Source organism: Gopherus evgoodei, chromosome 6, assembly GCF_007399415.2.
Source record: "Gopherus evgoodei ecotype Sinaloan lineage chromosome 6, rGopEvg1_v1.p, whole genome shotgun sequence".
NCBI classification, from domain to species: domain Eukaryota; kingdom Metazoa; phylum Chordata; order Testudines; family Testudinidae; genus Gopherus; species Gopherus evgoodei.
The window spans coordinates 123,493,403-123,519,552 of NC_044327.1; the positions used below are offsets into that span (position 1 = coordinate 123,493,403).

A 26,150-nucleotide genomic window follows, 5' to 3' on the forward strand; every position below is an offset into this window, starting at 1 on the left:
TACCTCTTCATATAAATTTCCAATAAATTTTTGATAAATTAAAAAAAATATATTATTTGCATCATTCTGTCATATCAGAATTTTTTCTATAGTGCTGCTTCTTTAGTGCTAGTCCATCAGCATTACAGTGTGCTTAATTAAGTTAAACTGGTTTTAATAATGTGAATGTGGCAAGTTTTCCAAAACTGTAAGCTTATGTTTGTGTTGCTAAGAGCAAATCAGGCACAGGGGCACCAGTTTAATAATCTCGCCTAGGGCACCATAAATCCTAAGGCCGGCCCTGCACACACACATTCACATTATACCTAATACCCATACACACACACACACCCACATTCATCAGGTGTTCTGCAGCTGCTGCATAGTTACCAGTCCTGAAGATAGCTTAAGTTCATGGCTTGATTTTGCAGCTTGGGTTCGTAGCTTGTGGCAGCTAACTGGCCAGGAAAGCTAGGCACAAGGCTGAGCTGGATCTCTGTTGGGCAGGCACCGATGTTCTTCCATGTTGGCAGCAGAATGTTACCCAGAGTCTCTCATCTCACCCTTTTTTTTTTTAATAGGCTTTTAGTTTGGATTCAAAGTCTATAGGTCTTGCTGTGTCATGCTGCCTCTGAGTTTAGATTGATCACCCATCAATTGCAGGCGTGACTTTCAGCCTTGGACCTGGCTTTGATCTTCCTTCTGTTGTTCTGTTCTCCTTTTCTTTTTAGGGTGGATGCTTCTTACTTTGTTTAGGGCTGTTGTCTAGGTCTTCAGCCGTTGGTATTTGAACTTTATCTCATCAGGACAGGCTGGGGCTGGAGGTTGATTCCATCATTCATACATACCTCATTCACACATCTAAACTAAACTAATAAGATTACAGCAGGGTTTGCAAAAATGAAGGTTGGAGGAAGCTTTTACAAAATGGAGTGAGTGTTTTAAAATGGGGTTTGAATTACAATATGGAACAGAAGTTACAATATAGGCAAGTGTAGTGAATGGTGAACAGAAGTTACATTAATAAAGTGAACAATTGAAAACAATTTCATTTATCAGTTCTACATGGCCTCTCAAGATTTAAAGGCCCTGGGGCACCAGCTGTGGCTGGGAGACCCAGGGCCTTTAAATCAACCAGGGGCTCCCAGCTGAAGAGGTGGCTGGGAGTCCCCCGGGGCTCAGGGGCAAATGAAATGGCCCGGGGCTCCTGCCACTGAGGGGAGCCCTGAGCCATTTAAATCCTAGCCCCAGCCTGGCCGCCAGAGCCATGGCTGGGATTCAGCCCAGAGCCCTTTGAATCCCGGCGGTGGCTGAGATTTATAGGACTCAGAGCTTCCCACCACTGCGGGCAGCCCAGAGGCCTTTGAATCCCGGCCGCAGCTGAGATTTAAAGGGCTCTGGGCTGCCTGCAGCTGTGGGGAGTCCAGGACCCTTTCAATCCCCGCTGTGGAAGCCGGTGCGGTCCAGCACGGCATACTGGCTCTTGCCGGTACGCCATACCGGACCGGACCGGCTTACTTTCACCTCTGCCTGTATCCTGAACTCTGCAGAGCTCCAGAACAGGGACATCCAGATAGGCAGAGAGGGATTCATGGGTGGTGAGTCCCCTCTGTGTGGATCCCAGAGTGATGATCTGGATTTATGTTCCAGGACATTGGTGAGACAAGGCCTAATAAAATATTACCTCACCACCTTCTCTCTCTAATAGTTCTTCTGTTCAGATCACAATGGAACCATGGGAATTATCCCACTGGATCAGACCAGTAGTCCATCTAGTCAGTATCCAGTCTGACAGGGGCCAAAACCAGCTGCTTCCAAGGAAGGTGTGTGAATCCCCGCAGTGCACAATTTTGGAATAATCCGTCCACAGGGGAAGTCTTTCTAATCTCAGGCAGTTTAGTGGTTGGTTTATGCTCTGAAGGAGGAGAGGTTTTATGCCTCCTGAAACTTGTTTTCTCTAATGTAAATGAGGTCAGGCTCAGTATCCAGTCCTTTGGGAAATCCTGCTAAGCTCCTGGCCTCCATAATATCACATGGCCATAAGTTTCCTGGGACACCATTAACTCTTACAGGATACCTACTGTGGATGCTACTTGAGAGCCTTTGGGGTGGGACTCAGCCAACGGCAACGGGGCTCAGACTGGAGCTATACTGCCAAAGGTCAGGTGACAACCAGCACAGCCTCTTTAAGAAGCAACTCTCTGTGCACAAAAGCTCCTGTGCCCATAAGTTCCAGGCTTGCTATTCCTTATGTGTCACCTGGATTTGAGAGTAGGCTTGTCCCCTCCCTGTTTGCTATCAACATGCTAGAGGGAATTATGTTCTGAAAACTCCAGGAGAGTTACCATGTGGCGTTTACAGTCCCTTGTTCACCTCCTGCTGGCCCCATTGTACCACATGGAAAAAATGATGGCTACCTTTCACAGGCAGCACAATACTTGCAGCACCTCCTGCTGGCCATTTTGGGGATTAGCTCTCCCAGCTTGTGCTTCCCTTTGTTATGGTCTTCTCCCATCTTGTCTCCGTCTGCCACCCTGCTCACCAGGTGACCTTATTTCCAAAAAAGGAAACAGGACACCCCCAGCTGCTGACCCAAGGTCCCCCATTGCTGTTGTCAAGTCGCTGTAAGCCTGTGGGAAGGGGCGCATGCTGGAATGCTGCTTCTCCCCGTTGTGTGGGGGTAGCATCTCTGCTCACCCTCTCTGCACTGCACCCCACATTTTTGACAAAAGTGGGCATTTGTCCTGTTTGCTCCTGCCAACTGATCAAATCAGCAAGAGCAAACAGGACAAATGCCTCTTTTTGGAAAGAGTCGGGATGGCTGGGGCAGGGCTTAAAAAAAAGGGACTGTCCCGGCCAAAACAGGATGTATGGTCACCCTACTGCTCACTTCTGGGTCTGCAGCTTCCTCACTGTAGCTTGGTCCTCCAGCCAGGTTACTGAAGTCCTTGTCTGGTGCCTTCAGCACCCTTGCCACCCCCCAATTGCTGATAGAGGGTAGGCCTAGGTTCCCCTACACAAGTGGTTCAGCCTAGGGGCCCTATAACAAGCAGCCACAGTCCCTTTACACAGGGCTGGCTCCAAGAATCAGCTCAGTAAGCAGGTGCTTGGGCGGCACATCAGGCTCTTTGGCAGCAGGTCCCTTGGTACCTCTTAGAGGGAAGGACAGGCCGCTGAACTGCCACCGAAGAACAAAGTGGCACAGTGGAGCAGCTACTGATCACGGCTTCTTTTTTTTTTTTTTGCGCTGCTTGGAGCAGCAAAAACCCTGGAACCAGCCCTGCCTGTACAGTCCCACCTCTAGCTGCTGTTTCTGTGAGCTTCTTCCTACATACCTGGATTCCTCCCTCTCTGGGTTTGCCAGTTTCCAAACTTCCTCCATACAGGAGCAGCAGAACTTCCTAAAAGTGTGTGTATCGGGGAGGAGCTGCCACCATCCTCCTTTATCGCTGAGGGTTCCCCCCCCAACTTGCTTTTCTCCACCCCATTGCTCACCTTATGGCCAGTATAAAGTGGGAGGGTATTGCCCTCCTACTTGTAAAAGTGATGAGGCCGTGGCCTCCTGCCTCCCTCATTCCATTCCGAGGGTGACTACAGCCTACTTCACTGCAGCCTTTCCTAGCAGCAGCTGCTCCTGACACTCCTTCCTCTTTCCCCAGCAGTGACCACCTATTTCAGCAGTAGCCTCCACCTACACCCAGCTACCTGGCTTTATACAAGCCCTGCTTAGTCCTGCACATGTGAGCCTGTTTGAAATCAGTGGCCACCTCCTAGTTTAAATCTCTCCTGTTTGCAGCCTAATTAATTGATTGGGTCCACCTGGCCTAATCCAGCTCTTGCTGAGCTCACATGGGGAGCACACCCCTGTCACATACTGATTCATATGACCGGTCACTGGGAAGAGATATTAAGGTGCATAGACAAGAGGAGAAATACATAGTTCACCTTCCAGAGATACAGCAAAGTTGTCAATAACCTAGTCCCAGATTTGGACCTTAGCGTCCAAAATATGGGGGTTAGCATGAAAACCTCCAAGCTTAGTTACCAGCTTGGACCTGGTACTTGCTGCCACCACCCAAAAAATTAGAGTGTTTTGGGGCACTCTGGTCCCCCTGAAAAACCTTCCCTGGGGACCCCAAGACCCAAATCCCTTGAGTCTCACAACAAAGGGAAATAAACCTTTTCCATTCCCCCCTCCAGGTGTTCCTGGAGAGATACACAGAAGCAAACTCCATGAGTCTAAACAGAGGGACTCCACCCTCCCCGTTCCCAGTCCTGGAAAACAGAATTACTTCCCTCTTCACCCAGAGGGAATGCAAAGTCAGGCTTGTAAATCTAACGCACACAGATTTCCCCCTGACTTCTTCCTCTCACCAATTCCCTGGTGAGTACAGACTCAATTCCCTGGAATTCCCCACTAAAGAAAAACTCCAACAGGTCTTAAAAAGAAAGCTTTATATAAAAAAAAAGAAAAAAAAAGAAAAATGGTCTCTCTGTATTAAGGTGACAAATACAGGGTCAATTGCTTAAAAGAATATTGAATAAACAGCCTTATTCAAAAAGAATACAATTTAAAGCACTCCAGCAACTATAGACATGTAAATACAAAAGAAAAAACAATAACCCCTATTGTTTTGTATGATCTCTGTACTCAGTCAGTGAAAAGGAATGCTATGCCATTGTGTATGCCCTGAAAAAGCTACGCCCATATGTTTGGGGACGGCGGTTCCAGCGGTTTTGTGGGGACCAGAGTGCCCCAAAACACTCTAATTTTTTGGGCGGTGGCAGCTTTACCAGGTCCAAGCTGGTAACTAAGCTTGGAGGTTTTTATGCTAACCCCCATATTTTGGACGCTAAGGTCCAAATCTGGGACTAGGTTATTGACATAAGTGGCAGTGGTGAGATAGAATCCAGAAGCCAGTAGGAATATTATATTTTTCTTTTCTCTGCTAGGGGCTTTAAGCAGAGGGGAACAGTTTGTTTTTAAAAGGAACCAGAGAGAATTTTTTTTCTCTGCTCTCTCTGGCAGTTGTGGCTTGCATATTAAGCAAGCAACCATTAAGTAACTATTAAGGGTCTTTTGTCATGCAATAGCACTCCCATTAGGAGTCAAATACCAGCACTATATACATGCAAATAAAGTGTTTTTTCTGGTTTACTTAACATTGAAAAGATTAGCTAGAGAAAGAAAGGGAAAAAGGCACTGTTGCTAGGCAGACCCCAGGAGGCAACAGAGCCTGCAGTTCAGACAATAAACACTGGAGGGCACCCCAACACAAGAAAACAAGATGTCACGAAAACCAGAGGCAGTACAGCTCGAAGCAATGAAAAAACAGATAGAACTGCTCAGAACACAGATGGCCAGAGATGAGGCAACTCACAAACAAGAAATGGAAAGGCTACAAAAACAAGAAGAAGCCAAAAATGCAGCCCACCACAGAAAACTACAAGAATACAATTTAAAGCACTCCAGCAACTATAGACATGTAAATACAAAAGAAAAAACAATAACCCCTATTGTTTTGTATGATCTCTGTACTCAGAACTTGGAAACAGAAGATTAGAGAGCAGGAAGTAGAAATCACTCCTCATAGCTGAGAGAGCATACAGGCAGACCGAAGACCCAAGAACAAAGGACTTACACACAAACTTCCCTCCACGCAGAGTTGAAAAAAACCTGTTTCCTGATTGATTCCTCTGGTCAGGTGCTTCAGATACTTCTTTCCAGGTGAAAGAGATGTTAACCCTTAGCTATTTGTTTATGACAAAAGTCCATGTCTTTTGCAAGACCATTTGGGACAAATGTGGGTTTATAGCAGCAGCACTGCAGACCCAGAGGTAGTGAAGTTGGAGTCTGGTGGATTTGGTTGACTGTTCTTGCTGTGCAATTGGGTAGCTGACTTTGTTAGGTTGAAGGTTCTAAATTTGATTACTGTGGTGTTTTGAACAAAATCAATTACCTAGAGTTTGGGATGAGCACCTAAAATAAATACATTTTTCAGCTTAGACAGAATAACTGAAAACAGAGATGGAAAAACACATTACATCATTTTTAGTCCATCATCTGAACAATATAGGTACATTCCTTACATTACTGTAGGTTTGCTAGTGTTTTATTCAATCTGGTTTTAAAACTTTAAGGGTAGGTTGAGGTGTGAAAAGTGATGAAGAGTTGATGAGGCAGGGAGGCTGCTCCAGATGGCACCAATCTACTATTATTATTGTTGCTTAATTATGCTACTGAGGTGCAGGGCCATCCTTAGGATTTATGGTGCCCTAGGCGAGATTATTAAACTGGTGCCCCTGTGCCTGATCTGCTCTTAACAACACAAATATAAGCTTACAGTATTGGAAAACTTGCCACATTCACGTTATTAAAACCAGTTTAACTTAGTAAAGCACACTGTAATGCTGATGGACTAGCACTAAAGAAGCAGCACTATAGAAAAAATTCTGATATGACAGAATGATGCAAATATAATTTTTTTAATGTATCAAGAATTTATTGGAAATTTATATGAAGAGGTATTGAAACAAAGATTTGTTTTTAATTAAAAGCAATCTTTCTGGCTTTTTTGGCTGCAAAATCAGTAATAATGTCATCGTATGACAAAGACAAAGTCGTGTCTTGTTCGATTGCAAGAATAGCAAGACCAGTTAGGCGTTCCTGACTCATTGTAGAGTGGGGATAGTTTTTAATGAGCTTTAGTTTTGAGAAACTCCATTCTCCTGATGCTACTGTTACAGGAATTGTCAGTAGAATATGAGTGGCAATGTACACATTAGGATATATGTCAACAAGTTTGCAGGTATGAATAAACTGTACAATGACCATCACCGATTTTGCATGTGGCAACATTGATGACAGTGTACTCAATTCTTTGTACAGTTCAAGTCCATTTAAATCAAAACTATCACCATGCTTCAGGAGGCTCTCTAGGTTCTTGCACTTTGTCATTAGTTGCTCTTATTTTCCTATTTCGTTGAATTTAGTTATGTCATACAAAAATCCAGTCCTGCTCAGGCGACTGCCAGCTGAGTAAATGAAACCCCAAACCAGCAGCGGGCTAAGCGGGGCTGGTGGCTGGAACCCTAGACAAGGATCCCAGGCCCTGCTCAGCCCGCTGCTGGTCTAGGGTTCTGACCACCAACTCCTGCCAGCCAGGATCCCGGCCGCCAACTCCCCTCAGCCTGCTACCAGCCTGGGATTCTGCTCACCCAGGCTGGCAGGAGGCAGAGTGGGGCTGGCGGCTGGGCTCCTGACTGGCAAGGGGCTGGCAGCCAGAACCCCGGAGTAGCAGTAGGCTGAGTGCTGCTGGCACCCCAGACTGGCAGCAGACTGAGCCACTCAACCCCCCACCAGCCCTGCTCAGCCTGCCACCAGCCCACTTAGCCCGCTGCCAGCTGAGTGAATGGAACCCCAGGCTGACAGCAGGTTGAGTGGTTCAACTGGCCTGCTCAGCCCGCTGACAGCCTGGCGTTCCTTGGGGGTCCCCAGGCCAGCAGCAAGTGCTGAGTGGGGCCGACGGCTGGTATCCCAGCTGGCAATAGGGCAGCAGCCAGAGCCCCAGAGCAGTGATGGGCTGAGCCGCTCAGCCTGCCGCTGCATACCATCAAAAATCAGCTCACCTGCCACCTTTGACACATGTGCCGTAGGTTGCCGACCCCTGCTTTATACACTAGTAAGGAGATGAGCGTATTACAGTTTTTGGAGGGCTCTTATCAGGAGTAACAGGCTATAGGAAAGTCAGTCAACATTTTTTGTTTCTCTGATGAAAACTGGCCCACTCCCTGCCTCAAACCAAACCTGTCACTAATAATTGTCAACAACTTAATTTTCTGTTTTTAAAAAAATATTGAAATTGGATTCAGGATTGTTAGCAAGAATTTTTGGCAAACAAAGTTGTTAAATGACAATCTAAATGGCAACACAGTACTGCTTTCATGCTTGGCTCACCCCCCAGCCTGCTGGTCCAACAGCTGCAGTAGAGGAGGAGATAGGTGGAAAACTGCAGGACCCCAAAATCCACCCCTTGGGGTGTAGAGTGGCAACAGCAGCAGCAAACCCTCAGGTCCAATCACACACCAGTGGGCACTGCCACCAGCCTTACCGACCATGGTGAAGTTAGCACAGCATCTGATCTCAGGGACAGGTCACCCATGGAGCCACAGCAGCGCATCCTGCCCTGTGCAGCTTCCCCCAGATGAGATGGATAGCTGGCAGCTGCCAGCCCAGGGGAGAGGCGCTCCCCAGCTAGGGTGATAGATCCAGATGTCCTGATTTTATAGTGCCAGTCCCGATATTTGGGGCTTTGTCTTATATAGGCACCAATTACCCCCACCTAGAGTTACCAGACAGCAAGTGTGAAAAATCAGGATGGGTGGGGGGGAATAGGAGCCTATATAAGAAAAAGACCCCAAAATTGGGACTGTCCCTATAAAATAGGGATATCTGCTCACCCTACCCCAATCCCCTATCCTGATTTTTCACACATCTGGCTAACCCCAACCCAGCCCTGTGTGACATTCTAATCCTGGTTCGCTGCCGAGGAAGTGAGTTACTTTCACTTTCATTCCTCAGCAGGCAGGCAGCCAGCCTCCTCCCCCCACCTATCCCCCAGCACCTCACCCAACCCAGCCCTTATGGAGGGGAGGGAGGAGAGAGAGAGGGATGCTCCTGGGGAAGAGAGAGAAAGGAGGGGGTGCTCTGTGGGGCAGGGGGGGGAGAAGAATGGATGTTATGGGGGACAACAAGAGATACTGGTTCCAGAGCCACAGAGCCTGCCTCACCTCACCTCAGCCGGGGGGAAAAGGTCACACTCACAGGTGAGCTCCTTCCCCAACCCCTACCCCAACCCCTTCCCAGAGACCCCAGCAGCCAATCCCCTCCCTCAGACTGTGCAGGATTCTGCTCTCTCTAGGACCCAGCAGCCCTGCTCTTACATGCTCCACTGCTTTCCGTCTGTCTGGGCTCCCGGCAGAGTGGTGCCCCCAGGCAGAGTCGTACCCTACGCAGCTGCCTATTCTGCCTATGGCTAAGGACGGCCCTGCTGAGGTGTGCAAAGACTCCAGACAGCTCCATTGTACTATCTACTATACAAACATATGTAAACCGGGACTGGATGAGCTCTCCCCTGACATCTAGGAATGAGCTAGAGGAGAAGACTTTGGGAACAGACTGTGTTTGCATAAACACATCGACTACTCCTGGGGGAATTCTGTGCCAAAAAATTAAAAATTCTGCATATTTTATTTGCCATAATAACACCATATAATCACACCAGTTTAAATTATTTTTGGTTCTTTATTTCAAAATATGTGTCAGCAGGTATGTCTGTAACAATACAGACAAGAAAGATTCAGGAAAGGTTATTTGACAAATAGATTCCTTACTAGGCATATTAATACAGAACTCTGAGTAATAATTCATTGAAACTACACTACAGAACCGTATTTCCTGCATCCTTCAGAAGCAGTGCAAAGGCTTGGGGGAGTCAGGGGTAATGGAGGCACTGAGGGAGAGGGAAGTAAATTGCTGGGAAGGAGCTTGGGTTTGAATTTGGGGGGTTGTTGGGTGTGGGTGGGAAGAGTATGGGACAGGGTTTTTTTGGGGGCTGAGAGGGATTGTTAGGGAGCTTCCCCCATGCAGACCCTGGCTGACCCCTAGCCTCTCCCATTCAGTCAAGCACATCTGCCACTGTCCCCATGTGTTCCTACACCCCTATGTGTCCTGGCACCCCCTGTCCACATGTGTCCCTCCACCCCCACTCAGACACCCAATTCTCCCATCCCCATGTGGCCCTGCACCCCTCCCCCTGTCCCCATCTGTCTGTGCCCCCACCCAGCCACTTCCCTGTCCCTATGTACCACCTCCCCTATCACCATGTGGCCCTGTGCCTCCACTCCCATTCAGCCCCTGCCCCAGTCTGTCCTCCCCCATTAACCCTTATGAGCCCCTGTCTGACCCTCCAGCAGCCCCATGTTGTCTGTCTCCCGATAGCCCCAGTCTCCTGACCAGGCCTGCTGTGAAGAAAGCTCTTCAGACTCTTTCTCTTCCCTTGCTGGCCAGGAGCTGCTGTGCTGTTCTATTGCCACAGTACCCTCTGGTGGGCAAAAGGTGGAACAGAAGCAACATTTTGGCAGAATCTCTTTTCTGCACAAAAAATTAAAAATATGTGTATCTCATTAATTATGTGCACGTGCAGAAGCACAGAATTCCCCCAGCAGTAATCAACTCTGCCTAGGCATTCAGCAGATGGAGTTCCTTTGCCAAAGTGATCGGTTTTGGCTGGTGTTGGGTTACAAATCACTTTAGTGCGGGGGATAATGGAATGTTGTTATCCTTATTGTATGAGTAATGGGTGGCAGAACTGTGCTTAGCCTGTCCCGATTCAGGGATTTTCCCTAAACTGTACCTGACTCACTAAGCAAGGGGTAGGGATGCCAAATCCCACTGAAAGAGAGACAGAGGGTGGGGACAGGTTTTTATACTGGGAGGTGTAGGCTCTGCCTACAGAGTTCCAGATGGTATTTGTCCCTTTCTCTCCACTGTTTAAAGACAGAGCTGATTAGATTCAATTGAGAGTCCTTGTTTTGTTCAGTGATTGCTACAGCTAAAATTACTGATAACCAGGTGCTGAGCCTTGCACATGGTGTAAGACAGTGTTGCAGTGAAAAAAGACTACACAGCCTGCACTAGCCATGAGGTTCCCCACTGACTATTGAAATCACTGAGAGCTGGGTCAAGTGGTGGAACCTCGGAATGTGCCATCATAGCTGAGGCATTGCTCAATCCCCGACCTTGCAGGGGATAGAAGGTGAATTCATGTGAATGCATCTCTCAGCTCTGAGTCTTCACTGACGCAGGACAGCAACTGTGAGTGGGGGTGCAATGGAAGAAGAGGGGAGTGATGTGTTAAAGGAACATTTGTTGTTGGACTTTCACACCACAAGATGAGAAACGGACGCAAAGGACGCTGCCTAGTGTACTCTGGGGTGGGTGTTTGCACATGGTCAAATGCTTTTCAGTCATAGTTGAGGTATTTTTCCCAAATTAATGCTGGGTTCCTTTTCTCTGTTTATTAAGTTTTACTTGCTATACACAGACTTGATGCTTGTGACTGGGGAAGTGTTGCCCCTGAGCAGTGCCCAGGGTGATGGTGAATTTTCCCAAGTTACTGGATGGGTGCTCGAGCTGTTCTATCGTCTATTGTTAAGAAGAGCCCCTAGATGTTGACCCGAGCCCTTGTTATTGCCAACTCCTCCTGGCAGAAGGGTTACCTATACAATAAAAGAGTGGTTATCAATCAAGGCTACACGTATCCCTGGGGGTATGCCAAGGACTCCGAGAGGGTACATCAACTCATCTAGATATTTGCCTGGGTTTACAACAGGCTACATAAAAAGCACTAGTGAAGTCAGCACAAACTAAAATTTCATATAATGACTTGTTTTATAGTGTTCTGTATACTGTACTCTGAAAGGTATGTACAATATTTATATTCCCATTGATTTATTTTATAACTTTAGGGTAAAAATGAGAAAGTCAGCAATTTTCCAGTAATAGGGTGCTGGGACACTTAAATATTTGCTTACAAAATCAGACATAAAAATACAAGTGAGGTGAAACTTGAGGGTATGCAAGACACATCAGCCTCCTGAAAGGGGTACAGCAGCAAGGAAGGAAGCTGGTGCTTGGGGCAGCCAATGGAAAGGGGCGGCATGTCCTGGTCTTCGGCAGCAATTCGACGGCAGATCCCTCAATCCCTCTCGGAGCGAAGGACCCACCGCCAAAAAACGAAAGCAGCGCTGTGGAGCTGCCGCCAAAGTGCCGCCGATTGTGGCTTTGTCTTTTTATTTGTTTCCCGCTTCGCCACTTGGGGCGGCAAAAAAGCTGGAGCCGGCACTGTACAGCAGTCTGCAAAGGTTGAGAACCACTGCAATAAGAGACTGTCCCTGCCCCAAATAGCTTATAATCTAAGACCCTGACTCTGCAACCACTGATCTACCTGCATGTAGAACTTTACTCACCCAAGTAGTCCCAAAGAAGTCAATGGGACTGCTCACATGCAGGCTCAAGGCCTAAATAAATTTTTAAATAAAACCAGGGCTGCCCAGAGGATTCAGGGGGCCTGGGGCAAAGCAATTTCGAGGGCCCCTTCCATAAAAAAAAGTTGCAATACTATATTCTCGTGGGGGCCCCTGCAGGGCCTGGGGCAAATTGCCCCACTTGTCCCCCCCCCCAGGCAGCCTTGAATAAAACTATTTTTGTCTTGCCTTATACATTTTTTAAAAACTGAATTGATTTTGATTTTTGTTCACATTTGAAAGGGAGGGAATCCCCTCCAACAGGGACTAAAACCTCTTTTAAAAGTGGAAATACGGTTTGATATTATAAATGCTGCTAAAAGACTCTCAAAGGGACACTGGACATTGCTGCATTATCAGTGGCGCATCATGAGCCAAGCCAAAGTTTCACTCAAGAAACAAGCTGCTGTGCTAGCAAAAACAGCTGCTGTTGTCACATAAAGGAGAAGGAAAGCGCCTGAAGAAATAGGTCAGATATTGCAGATCCAGTCGAAAAGTGGGGTTGAAAGGGAGTGAAGTATTAGCAGCTCATGAACAGCATAAGCCTGATCTTACAGCTAACAAAGCCATGAAACTCCCATTGACCCCCATGATTCCACCGCATGTCCCCTGCTGACCTCCTAGGCAGGATTTCAGTGCGGGAGGGCACTCCAGCTACTGATACAACTGCCCAGGCAAGGGGAGTGTTTTGTGGGCGGACTGAAATTTGACATCAGGGGGAAGCTGGAACAGTGCATTGGTTGCAAATATTCGTTATGCAGAGGCAGAGGGTGGATCTGGCTCGACACGTATAGGAGGTGGTGAGGGGTGGGGAGACTTGGTGATTTGAAGAGCTTAAGAAACATGAGATTGACAGTGGAGGAGAAGCAGAAGGAGAAGGGAGCCGGGATGATAGAAAAGCTGCCACACTCACTGAAGGTAAATGAGAAATCATAGTCTGCCAGTCTGTTTGGCAAAAGTCTGATTGCTGCTGGTCTACTGTTCTGTCTGGAGCTCTTGCAGCTGGTAACATGTGATGTTCCCCGGGGGCACGTACTGATCCGTTCATTCAAACCTTTCCACAAAATTTAGATCCCTGGTGATCTGCTTAAGCCTTCTGGATTTTAAAAATGCAAATCCACTCCACACAGTTTACAACAAGGAGTCCGGTAGCATGGATTTCATTTTCAAAATGTAATGCCTGTATTCTAAAGTGAGATGTTTTGTGTATAAAAATGAGAGAGTTCAGAGGAAGGTGCAGTACAAATGAGATGTCAGATGCATGCAGATAAATGCATAGTACCAAGAGGGAGATTTTCAAAGGCACAAAAGTGAATAGGAGTTAGGCATGAACTCTCTTTTGTGCCTTTGAAAATCCCCCCCTAAAGAATTTGGTAAAGGGATTTGTTAGGTGTAATAACTATGCTGAGCTTGTCACCTGAAGGTCTCAAAGTACTTTAATATCCAGTGATAGTTTATGGTAATAATGGAAACGTGTAGAATGCTAACAAGTAGGAAATAAATAGGTGTCATAATGAAAGATGACTGTTTAATGAGGAATAAACAAACGAGAAGTCAAATTTAGTGATATGACATATGACCCAGAAACTGGCTTGATTGAACTTGACTTCTTAGGGTCGTTTTTTTTTTTTCAGCTGATAGATGATGTTTAACTGCTGTGAAGATGCTATCAAGTTAATCACAGCTGAATATTCCTCACAGATGTCTTGTGAGGAGACCTATCCCAGATCTTACTTCCTGTTTCTGAGTGATGCTCTGAACTTGGATCTAATATAAGCTACTCAAAAATCTTGGGCCAATTACAATAATGAATCTTTCAGTCACATGCATGGGAGGTTGCTAGTAGCATCGCACCTTTCTGAAATGACATGCTCCAGTTACCCTGACTTTCTTTTGGATTGCTGAAACATAAAAATAGAGGAATAAGATAGGACATAAAAACCATCTGATCCTTAATTATATTGGAATCGGTATATTCCAGACCAACCCTAGCAGGTATGATACTGCTTAACACTTTTGCCTTTGTCACTCACTATGAAGAATACATAATGTAAGTTTTCCTGGGAGACTGTAGAAAACAAAAAGAACAGGAGTACTTGTGGGTTCTTTTTGTGGATACAGACTAACACGGCTGCTACTCTGAAACCTGTAGAAAACAAGCAGATATCTGTAATCCCGCTAATGGGTGGTGTTCACAGCTGTGTAGTATCAGGCCCTGTGTTTCTATAACTTGCTACCTTTTTTTTTTTAAAGGAATCATTTTTTGGGGGGAAGGATATTGATACCTGAGCTACAATCTTACTCACAATTAATAAAGCATGGTTCTATTTCTTAATGTTCATGTACAGTGTATTAAGAATATTCTTTAATTATAGTGTATAAGAAAAGAATCTTGGAGCTATAAAGCTCCTCCTTATTCCACTTGTGGATCTCTAATTGACTCCCTGTGAAACCAATCAATCTAGCTGGTAGAATATGAATGGTGTAAAATATCACTACGAAAGGACCAAGCCCTGGAGCTTGGTTTCAGAGAAAAACATCATATTTCAGGACTATTCAGATCTGGAGTTTTTATTGTGCTCAGAATAGAGACAGAGTTCAGGAACACAGTTTGGTTTTCTACCCAAACATTTTGAGTCAAGCCCATCTCTGCACTAGGACTGTTCACAAAACCTCACACGTACTTAAAAGTGAGAGGTGTTTATGAGAACCCTTACAGCATATGAATATTTTATAGTCTTACAATATAGCAGAGCTGAAGGCTGTGTCCATCTTCAAAGCATCATGAAGTCATCAAATGATCTTAAGTATTGCTAGATCTATGGTGGAGGTCCAACTTATAGTGAGTAAGGATCCAAGTGTTAGTTTTTGTCTTGTTGCCTGAAAGCATGCACTAGAATTAAAGGCCGCAAAGTGAAGTAATTTTAGGGGTGTCACAAGTGGTTGATTCAGGCAAAACAGTATTTTAAGATACTGTAATTCTCACCTATTTTGATCTGAAAGCCTAGCTATAGACTAATAGAGACTGTTTCTCACATGGATTGAAGCTGTCTATTCTCTCTTCATTTAGTCAAATTCTTCTGTCAAGCATGCAACTGACCTCCACCTAGCTGTCAGTAGCTGTCAGTACACAAGAATGAAGACTCCATACATGATCCTGATCCTCCTCTCACTGTAGTTCATAGTAAAATTACTTCACTGAGAAGACTGAATTGTTACAACCTGGCTCAGTTACACTCTGGATGGTCACCATTTGTTGCAAGTGTATCCAAGTGTTGGGCCCCGTATTCTTCCAAGTCAACTAGGTCTACGCTGAGTCTAGTCACTGTTTCTAGCTCTGGGTATCTAGGGACACTCCCAGGCTCAGACCAATTGTTGGGTCCTTCTTTGAGATTTGGGATTTCATAGTCTAACCACGCCAGACCCTGGACCCGGAGTCTCAGACTTCCTGAGCCCCTCAATTGCTTACATGCATTCCTCCAGAATTCCATCTTGCTGTGGGCTCTCCGACTTCTAATTTAATTACTTTGGGGACAACGTGGCAGGAAAGCAAGAACAGAGACTTAGCAAAAGAACTTCTTAATCACAGGAGCTTTATTATTAAAAAAGCACTAGAGAGTTAGAGATCTTTGCAAAAAACAAGTCCTGAGATGCACCCCTGCTCTTAATCTAATCTCACCCCTTCTATGAGTCGGAGGTCTCCTCAGTGGTTCAGACTAGGTGGAGTCCCTCCCGTCTCTCTCTCTCTCTAGCCCTCTCTTCTTGAATATGGTGATGGATGCTCCCCTCTGCTCAGAGAAACATCCTCACCTTAAATATAGTCTCTCTCTTTTTGGCTATGGGGCCTGGGTGAGAAGCTGCAGATCTACCAGCCATACTGGTGCCCCGTGTAGAAAATCCATTGTTCCATGGGGTTGATCCATCAGCTGAGAGACAATCAAAGTAGGTAGCTCTAGATTGCTCTGTGATGGCTTCTCAGTCATAATCATTCATTTAGCTTTTAAGTGCCTCTCCTGGGCAGGTTGGCTCTCTGGACTACATTATAATAATCTTAGGTTAGACATAACGTAAACACACAACACAAAATGGATCTCCTCATCCAAAATGGAGATTACAACACAAAATGGAGCTCACAATTAGACCTAGTCATATCCCACATGGATCACATGGTCCTGATCCAGAGACTGGATTGAAACTCCAATTGACTTCTGCCCCTATGTGTATAAGTGAAGTAGTGATGAATAAAGTCCCTAGCTACTGGTGGAGCTTGAGCACTAGAAAGTAACATTATTAGCCCTCGAATTATTATGAATAGCGACCTTCATGCGATTGCTAGTGATTAAGTCAGCACACTTCTTCCCTGTAGAACTGGTTTACTGGGTTGGGGCTGGTGAGTCTGGCTTTCCCCTTGTACAGATAAGACCTGATGCAATGGGCAGCACTAAGCCCTCGTCCAGACTAACCCGCGGCATCGGCGGGTTAAAATCGATTGCTCGGGGATCGATATATCGCGTCTAGTCTGGACGCGGTGTATCGATCCCCGAGCGCGCTTACATCGATTCCGGAACTCCATCAATCCGAACGGAGTTCCGGTATCGACACGGAGAGCCGCGGACATCGATGCAGCGCCGTCCAGACTGGTGAGTACCTCGATTTTAGAAATTCGACTTCAGCTACGTTATTCTCGTAGCTGAAGTTGCGTATCTAAAATCGATTTTAATTCCTAGTCTGGACATGGCCTAAGTTAGGCAAATGTTGCCCTTATAGAGGAGCTTTCTGATAGGCACTGGCTCTCCTGTGGAGCTTCCCATTGGCACCAGTGATGAGTCTTCATGTTGAAGAAATGCAGCATAGGCAATGGAGATCCGCAGTGCAGATAAGAGCTTTGCGGTGGGGCTCCAAGAGGAGACGTTTGCCTTAAAGGTTATCTTTGATGTAGGTTTCCCTTTGCAGAGCTGAACTGCTCCTTTGCTTCCACTAGATGGCATTTAATTTCCTTAACAAAGCTCCTCACTTGTTTTCCAACAGTTTTCTTTCTCTATTGTTATGGTCATATCAATGTTAGACTATTTTTAATATTTTTAACATCTCATTATTTTGTCTATTTTTTATCCCCTCAAGCCCTCAGTTCCTTTCCCCTCGCTTTGGCTCAGACTTGAGTGCATTGCCTGAATCTCCCAGACTGGAAAATATAGGCAAGTTTGTATTCTTCAAGGTGACCTTAAGTGGCATGAATAGAAGGAAAACAATCTGATGCCATTAACAGCACTCTCCTGGATTAATGGCTGGCACAAACAAGGCTCCTTGGTGAAGATGCCCAGAGCCTTCCTGCATCGCTGTTATTTTGGGCCCTAGGATTTGTAATTGTGTTACCTAGCAAAGCTTAGCTAAGCCACGGTACCAGGTTCTTAGTGCCCTTGGATTTTTCCCCCACATTCCCAGCAGGTCTGACACATCTACACAGCCAGCAGCACCGAGCCTGAGTCAACCAACACGTGCTACAAATAGCTGTGTAAACAGCACTTTTAAGTTGCAGCTTGGGCTCTGAAGCCCACTCCCCTCCCTAGACTTCCTAGTCAGAGCTCTAGTGTCAACACAGCTATTTTTAGCACGGTAGCCCAAGCCCCACAACTCCAAGTGTGTTGACCCAGGATGAGAGGCTCACTGGTGTGGGCTGTGCAGACATACACAGAGAAGTCAAGTGCCTTGGCCAAGGTCACACAGTGAATCAGTGGCTCTGCTGCATTTAGAACCCAACATCTGTCTTGCTCTCAGTCATTTTGATTGAATCACCTGTCACAAGGCTGTCCCTTTAAGGGAGTCAGATGCCCAGCCCACCAGTGACAGGGTTAGCAAGCAGGTGCTTGGGGCGGCCCCGCTCCAAGCGAAGGACCTCCCGCTGAATTGCCGCAGATCACGATTGCGGCTTTTGGGGGGGCGGGGGGGGGAGCTGCTTGGGGCAGCAAAACCCCTGGAGCCGGCCCTGCCCGCAGGCAAGCCTCAGAAGGCTGCCTGACTGCCACCCTCGCAGGGACCGGCAGGGCGCCCCCCGCGGCTTGCCAGTCCAGGCACGTGCTTGGAGCGATAGCGCCTGGAGCCGCTGCTGGCTCCTATTCCTCTGGCTTGATTTCCTTGTATCTGATTCGAGGTTCTGAGCTGCTTCTGATCTCTTGGTATACTGACCCACCTGACTTCTGTATTGCGACTGCAGACTCTGGATCTGACTACTAGATCTGGCCACTTGTGACCCAGATGCAACACCTGAGTCTAATCAAAGGCTTAGGACAGAACAGTTAAATGAAGCTTCTGAGGAGGGGAGTTTCCCAGAGAGTCTGAACTAGGCAAAAGCTTTCTAGGTAAGGAGGCCTCAGAGAGACCCTGATAAAGTAGAGGAAGGACTGCAGAACTTTCCAGACAGTGTCAGGCTCTCTAGAGCAGTTCATGGGCATGAGTGCTAACCTCAAGGCAGACTGTCAAGGAACAGGGCACAAACCTCAAACTGGTTGTATGTTCTGCTATTAGACTTCACCAACCAAATAACAAATGTGAACTCGTTAAGCACTAGAACAGCCTTAACAGAGACCAGAATGCCCATAGGAACTATCTGTGACTCTGTCTTGCCACCCAGGCAAGCCTGCCTTTCTGATCAATGGTCCCTTACACCAAAAATCACAATATTCAGGTTACTACCAGTCCCAAAGGACCAGTCATTTAACCCAGGTTGATTGTACTTCAGACCTCAAACCAAAGTCAATGCTTGTAGCCAATCCTACACTACAAACAAAGGAAAATAAATGAGTTATTTACAAGGTCAGAGCAGGTAAATATACACACACTTACATGTGAGAAATAGTCTTAGGTTCCAAAAGGTAATAGAAGTCTTTAAACTTATGTAGGAGTGTTCCTTTCAGAAGGCTTTACTGAAGGGAGATATACTGCTGTAAAGCAGAATGTTTGGCTTCTCCTTGACTGGGCCTCTTACATGACCTCATTGTGACCTTATTGAGATGGGGAAACTAAGGCAGGCCATGGCAGCGCCACATTCAGGCATAAAGGGGGTGCTCAGGAGGCAACGATGCCACCTGTACGCTGCTAGACAACTTATTCTTTTTATCATCTTTAGTTGAACACACTGGCTGCTGGAAAATCAGCTCAAGTTTTGTAAATGTACATGTATACAAATACATATAATGGGTGATGTTGTCTAACCGGTTCACCAGCAGTTGTTGGGAATAGTTGCCTTTCTCATGAGTGATAAGGCCACAAGTCACTTATTCAGGACACACCAAACATGGACCAATAAAACCTTTATGCCTCATTACACCACTTGCAAGAAATCCACTGTCTTTTTGCTCCCCCCGAAACGTTTTGTCTGAAAGACACAAACATTTCTCTCAAGAAGTTGTCCAGAAAAAAAACCTATCAATGTTACGAACTTTTTTTGTAAATAATATATACATCAAGTGTATTTACTGCAAAGCAGCATTCCCAGAAAAAGCTGCCAGGGCCAATTTTGTTGCTGCTGAAGTCAATGGAAGCGGGGTCATTGAGTTCACTAGGAGCAGGATCAACTCTTACTTCTATTTCAAGGACCATTTGCTGCAAACCCAGCAGTTTCTAATAATTCCCACACTTACACAGAGGCAGCTGCAGGGGAAGTCCTTTCCACTGGGGGAGCTGGCTTTTGTAATAGCTTCCCCTCACCCATCCAGATGGGCTGAGGCAGCTGCAGGCAAAGTCCTGGGGGAAATATTACAGAACTAATTAAAACAATCACTCAGTGGTTTTATCAGTGCTGTAAAAAAACAAAATAATAAAAAAAAAAGGTGGCCTGAAATGATCTTTTTGGATATAGATCCTGGAAGATGCTGAGTGCATTCTGGGCACTGCTCAGAGCCTTCGGCTCTTGTAGACTTTACTGGAGTACTTTGCTGGCCTGAGGTTCTATGTGCCTGCTTCTACACCACTGATGTCAATGGGAGTTTCACCATTGACGTCACTGGAAGCAGGGAAAGGCCTTCAGTGGCTGTTTTATGTAAGCTTACACATGCTGGTCAGAATGCAGAAACCCAATTAGGTTCCTGAACTGACATAACATAATGATCCAGATAGCGCTACCTCTAGCCACCCCCCATGAAAATCAATAGACAGGCTCTCATTGATTTAAATTGGAATTGATTTGGGCCCTAAGTCAGTGGAGGCATGGAATCTGGCCCAATTATTCAATTTTATATGAGATGTGTGCGTCAAACTCTTTGGGCCAGATTCGTCCCTGGCATAATTCCACTGAAATTTGGCATCTGCTCACTCATTAAGTGTTTATTATTAGAGCATTGGTTTCTATTAAAACCTCCAAACTGTACGGAGAGTGAAGTTTCCATTTGTTAGCAGCTGGCATTTTAATTTCTCTTCCTGAAATATTCACAACAAGCGGAGCTGAGTACTAGGAAGCATAGCCTGGGTGTCCAGATGTTAGCAACCCACACAGCAAAAATGGTGTTTAAATTTTAAACTCCGAGAGCGTGACATCACCAATATGGTTTAAGTGTGGCTTTAAAAAGGAGGTGTTCTTTCAGAGTGAGTTTGAATCTCCGCAAGTCTGGCAAAGCAGGGGATTGAGCCCAGGCCTCGGGCTAGCACCCAAAGCACTGGACTATCTGTTCTGTTAGCGGTTGGTAGGTGATAGTTAAGGCTTTTGTCCCCTCGGAGTGAGGGGTAAGGGTGATTGGTACTCTCAGACCCCTGGGAAATGTGAGAGACAATAAGCACATGCGTTGGACATTTTTGCTAAAATAATCAGCTCTGAAATAGTCAGTGTTGACATTTGAATTGCCTCTTTTGGTTTTAGTGTTAACAACCCAGTTCACACTTCCTGTGGCTGATGTTTGCTTCAAACTCAGGCCTGGCCTACACTTGAAAGTTTGGTTGACATAGCTACGGCACTCATAGGTGTGAAAAATCCATACCCCGGAGCACCATAGCTACGCAGACCTAACCACTGATGCAGATGCAGTTAGGTTGATGGAAGAAAACCGCTTTCGTCAGTGTAGGAAGCGTCTGCACTACAGCAACACAGTGTAGGCGTGGCCTCAGGCAGATATCACTGATGCACATTTCCAAGTTTGTCTTCACTGTGAGGGCTAGAAACACAGTATCGAGGGGTTTTTTTTAAATGAAAGCTTAGATTCTGCAGCTCAATTCTGCGGCAATGGAAGGGGGATTCCATGACTGTAGAAATGTGAAATGCAAAGGCCATGGCTAAAGGCAAGCCCTGCATAATAATTAGGGAATGATGAAGTGAGGATTCTAGGCTGCAGCTCCAGTGAACACAAGTGTTTTTTGGAACTGAGAGGTTTGGCTGTGTGTCGCTCAGAGCAGAATTTGGCCCTCTAAGTGTTTGTTCTGATAAAGTCAGTGACCATTTAAACAAATTCACTGCCTGTTCATGTGTCACAGAACTATGGTTATAATGAAACTATGGTGAGGGAGGCTGGACAGTGATTGTTTCGGTGCTTCGTCAGCTGGAAGGGATGCTAATGAGAGAAGAGATGTGATCTTCCTTTGCCCAGGGACTAGGCAGGCTGCCACCACAAGGCTGAGGCTGGCGGATTGCTTGAGCTCAGGAGTTCTGGGCTGCCGTGGGCTATGACGATCAGGTGTCTGTATTAAGTTTGGCATCAATTTGATGATCCCTGGGAAGCTTGGGGTCACCAAGTTGCCTAAGGAGGGGTGAACCAGCCCAGGTTGGAAACGGAGCAGGTCAACAACTAAAGTTTCTTTTACAGTCTCTGAGCCACATCCAGAGGTGTGTAAATTACATGTAAATGGTATCTGGGAGGCTAAGTTGGTGTCATTTACATGCTGAATGGTCCTGATGCTGTTGCATCTTTGTGTAATCAATTAACCTGTGCAAAGTGAGTGTGACATGCTATCAGTGGTGAGTGGAGAATTCTGATTGAATAGTGTTTTTTATCCATTTTTCATGGGTGTAAATGATTGTATGTGGTGCAGAGCAGTAGGTTAAGGACTGGAAAAAACATGCAAGTTAAAATAGTGGGAAGTACTCTACCTTGCACCAACTTGGGCCTTCCTGATAGTTTCTTTTCCTGCTGCACCTCTCTCTCATAGCTTCTCAGCGAGAAAGTTACATCCATTTAAATTCTGTTACCAGAGTAACTTGCATCGCCTCTGCTCTAGGTCTTGCCAGCCTACAGCCATGAAAATGGAGCATTTCCCTATCAATCTTGTCTTTTTCTTTCTATTGGGCAACTATTTTCACTGTATTTTTGAAGGGAGATGCGCTCACCGTAATGTTTTTGTTTACCATCTGTTCTTGAGTAGACAATTTGGTACTTTGGGAACACCGCCTGGTGTACCAGCCTCACCAATGAAGAAGTACATGGCTCTGCCAATGTTAGTTGTTAGTTTGCTCCTAGAATGAGCTGGGGGAACATATAACATTTTTGTAGGACCTATAAAAATACTAGCTATTGCTTTTTTAAATATCTCACCAATGAATGCTTATTTATTAGTAGCTATTAACACTTCATGGAGCTTTATCGGGTAGTCAAATTTTGGACCTATAAACCTTGAGTTTCCCTTTCAGATTGAAGCTGGCATTATAATTCATTTACTGAGCGCATGTATTACAAAGAGATGCTGATTTTGCTTATCAGGCACCAGCCAAAAGCCTGGGTTTGAAACGGCCTGAATATTGAAAAATTATAGATTTCAAATCCAGATCCAACAGATTTAACAAGTTGCATGCTGACCACCAAATACTGTCTTTGGATATGCCCAGACAACTCTCATTGACTTCAGTCAGGATTGCAAGTGTGTATTGGAGACGAGCATGTGGCCCTAAATTCTAGGCAGAATCTTTAGCTGTGTTGGGCACTTCCTCTGAACTATGATAGAATCCTTTATACTAACTAAAGTCTATCTTCATCAAATGGTGCACAGGTGTAACACACAGGGCTTTAGCTATGTGGCTCCCGTGGACTTAATTCGGAGAGGCCATGTGCCTAGGATGTTAGGGCCAGATTGCCAAAGGTAGAGGCAGAAAGATGCCTACTGGGATTTTCAAAAGCTCCTAACCAGGTTAAGTGCCTAACTCCCATTGGAAAAAAGGTGCCTGCACCTTTAGGCACCTAAATACCTTTGTAAATCTGGCACAGTGACCAGCCTACACAAACATTACTGTCCCAATAATAACAAATACACCAGGCCTTAGCACACTAATCCTCCTATCCCAAATATCCCTGCAAATAATCTCTTTATTTTGCCCTCCAACTAGGAAACAGTTGAAAAGGGGAAGAGTGCCCCTTCACAGAGAGTAATAGAACTGAAACCCCCATGCATCATTCTGAAAATAATTTGGTGCCATAAACTGTAGTAACTGAACTCTGACATTTGTTATTAAACTACTGGGAAATATCTACCTGTGTGGGCTCGGACCCAGATTCTGCCCTTCCTTACTTAGTATCATGATTTTTAAACCAGAGACATTTTATTAAAGAAAATAACTAAACTCATAGATCCAAACAACCAGATTTCCACGCTGCTTCAGCCCGTGCTTTGTCTTCCTTGTTTACCAAGGGCCATGGCCTGTCTGGAATTCTATGCCAGGGGTTCTCAACCTTTCTGAGGCGCCCCGGAACATACTATAAAAACTCCACGGCCCAGCAGGGGGCCTCAGGGCTCCCAGCTTCAGCCACCAGATGCATGTGTGGGGCCTCCGGGGCTTTAGCTCTGTGGGACTTGGGGGGGCATTCAGGGCTCCGGACTTCAGCCACCAGGCGTAGGGTGTATAGGGGTGCTGGGGCTTCAGCTGTGGGCTGGGTAGGGGTTTGGGGCTTCAGCCCCGCAGCTCTGTTCCTGGTTTCAGCTCTGCGGGGACGCCAGGGCTCAGGGCCCAGTGCTTCAGTTGCAGGGATCCGCAGTCCCTGTTTGAGAACTGCTGCTCTATACCGCATACAGAGACACATCTACGGACCAAATAATATAGAGCAATTCAACACATCATTTCATCACACTTAGGGCCAAAATGGCAACGGATGTAGTTCCATTATGCAGAGATGGGGGGAGGAGCAGGAGAGGCAGCCCAAGCACAGCTTATGCAAGGCAGGATCTGTACTCCCCTGGTGCAGGGACTCAATCTGCAGAAACACTGAGGGTGGTTTGGGATTTAGGGTCGGGTGAAAGTGTGGTCAGCCAATCCACCCTCAAACCACCCCTTTGGTGAGAGGGAGGGCAGCAAACCCAGGGTGGTTCTGCTAGTGTTCTGTAACCAGGAGTGAAGTGACGAAGGATTCCGGTCCCCAGCTGCCCTTTGCATTGTGCCCCTCCTCTTACTGCCTTTCAGACTTCGATTTCTTGCAGGTTATCTGTGTGTGTGTTTGTTTTTCTGCTGATTTCGTTGATTGTATTTTAACAGCAAGAAAAAAAAATGCAGTCCACAAAATGCCCTAGCAAGTTTCATTTGTTACCAGCAAGCCCTTTCTAGCAACAGCTTGACAAAGCATCAGAAAGTGCCAAGAGAACTTTTTTTTTTTAACTTGCTTCCCTGATGCTAAAATAAGGCTTAATTGATTGGAAACTGCTCTCAGGCTGACTTTTTTGTGTGGTTTTTTTTTTATTATGAAGTTTCAATTTAAAGTGACTGAATTTAGGTCCCCCATATACCTTCCTACCCACTCTGCACTGAAAAACAGCCACAGACCTTTTAACTCCAGAGGAGGTATTGCATGCAGCTCGAATAGAATGTCTAGGGTTGATTGAAAGCAACATTTAAATACTAGTGCTACTACTAATGATGATCATGCAGAAGTTTAAAGGCAGGAGAATGTTCTGTGAAAACTCTTGGCTAAATGACACACATTGCTTCCCTCTGCTCAAACTGCAGCTCTCCTGGGGATGCTTGTCCTTGTCAAAGACTTTTCTGCAAGCCTGCATATGCAGCATTGCATCCCATAGGCCAAATGCTGTCCCAGCTTCAGGGCCGACAAGAGAGGAGGGAAGCTGGTACAAATTACTGGGGCCCGGTGGTCTGGAAGGGGGCCCAGGGCCCAGCTTTCCTGGCCCTATTTAGCCAGTCCGCCCCTGCTGGGGGGCCCGAAAACATTTTTTCACCAGGGCCCAAATCCGCTCTCGGCATTCCTGCCCAGCTTGCCTGCATCTTGGATTAATAATGGGTTGTGGTTATTATCATGCCGTCTTCTCCCTTTGTCATGCTTAAAGGAAAAACAAACAAACCCACAATCAAAAACAGTCATCTCAATTATTTAAACAAATGGCATGTTGCAGCCTCCCCTGCTGCTTAAACAGCAAAAGGGTAAAGCCATTGCAAGGTTGTTACCACACACTGCTAAATGCAGAAAGCATTTGACCTGAATTACAGTGACCTATGATAGCAATGCTGTGCTGGCTATGTGCTGTTGGGATGAAGTAAACTGCTGGGTTCTATGGGATAAAGCAAAACTCAAGAAAGCTTAGTGATGGGAGGGATTATGTCTCCCTGGCAGCACACCCTAGAGGTTTCAGGTCTGACCAGAACTGCTTTAGTGAAGAGGCTCAGATCCTCAAAGGTGGCTCCTGACTTCCACTGACTTCAATAGAGGGCACTGCAGCCCAGGACTTGACAGGATCAGGCCCTATACTGGAACAGGAAATCTAAGACCACAGCTTGAGAAGACTTCATTGCAGGGCCAGCCCACAACATTTTGGCACCTGAGGTGGGGAGCTCAAATGACACCCCCTCGCTTGGGCCAAAACTTTGAAAAGTCTCAATTCTGCCTTCTTCCTGTTCTACTCCTCTCATAATTCTGCTCTGCTACCTACCGCAGTAAAGGAGAACGGACAAATTAAAATGTCTTGCTCAAAAATTTTAAGTAACACTTAACTTTCAAATGCCTGAACAGCAAATGTAACTTTTCTTGTCTGCATGGTAAACATCGGCATTTTTATCTGTTTGAATAATCAAAGTGGTGCTTTCCATGTGTTCTTGGTTGCAAAGATTTGAACTGCTTCCTAAAGGTCCACAGTCTGGGCCAGCTCATGCTCTATTGAGATGGTTGCAAGGCCGA

General features: G+C 45.9%; 1 protein-coding gene across 1 annotated transcript in view; it reads left to right on the plus strand.

The window, feature by feature from the left end:
- The first annotated feature begins 12,924 nt into the window (after window positions 1-12,924).
- ST8SIA5 (ST8 alpha-N-acetyl-neuraminide alpha-2,8-sialyltransferase 5) overlaps window positions 12,925-26,150 on the plus strand; it is a 112,881-nt gene continuing 99,655 nt past the window's right edge. Inside the window, 1 exon segment of the mRNA XM_030567900.1 lies at window positions 12,925-12,984. The gene's annotated coding sequence lies outside the window, so the exon portion shown is untranslated.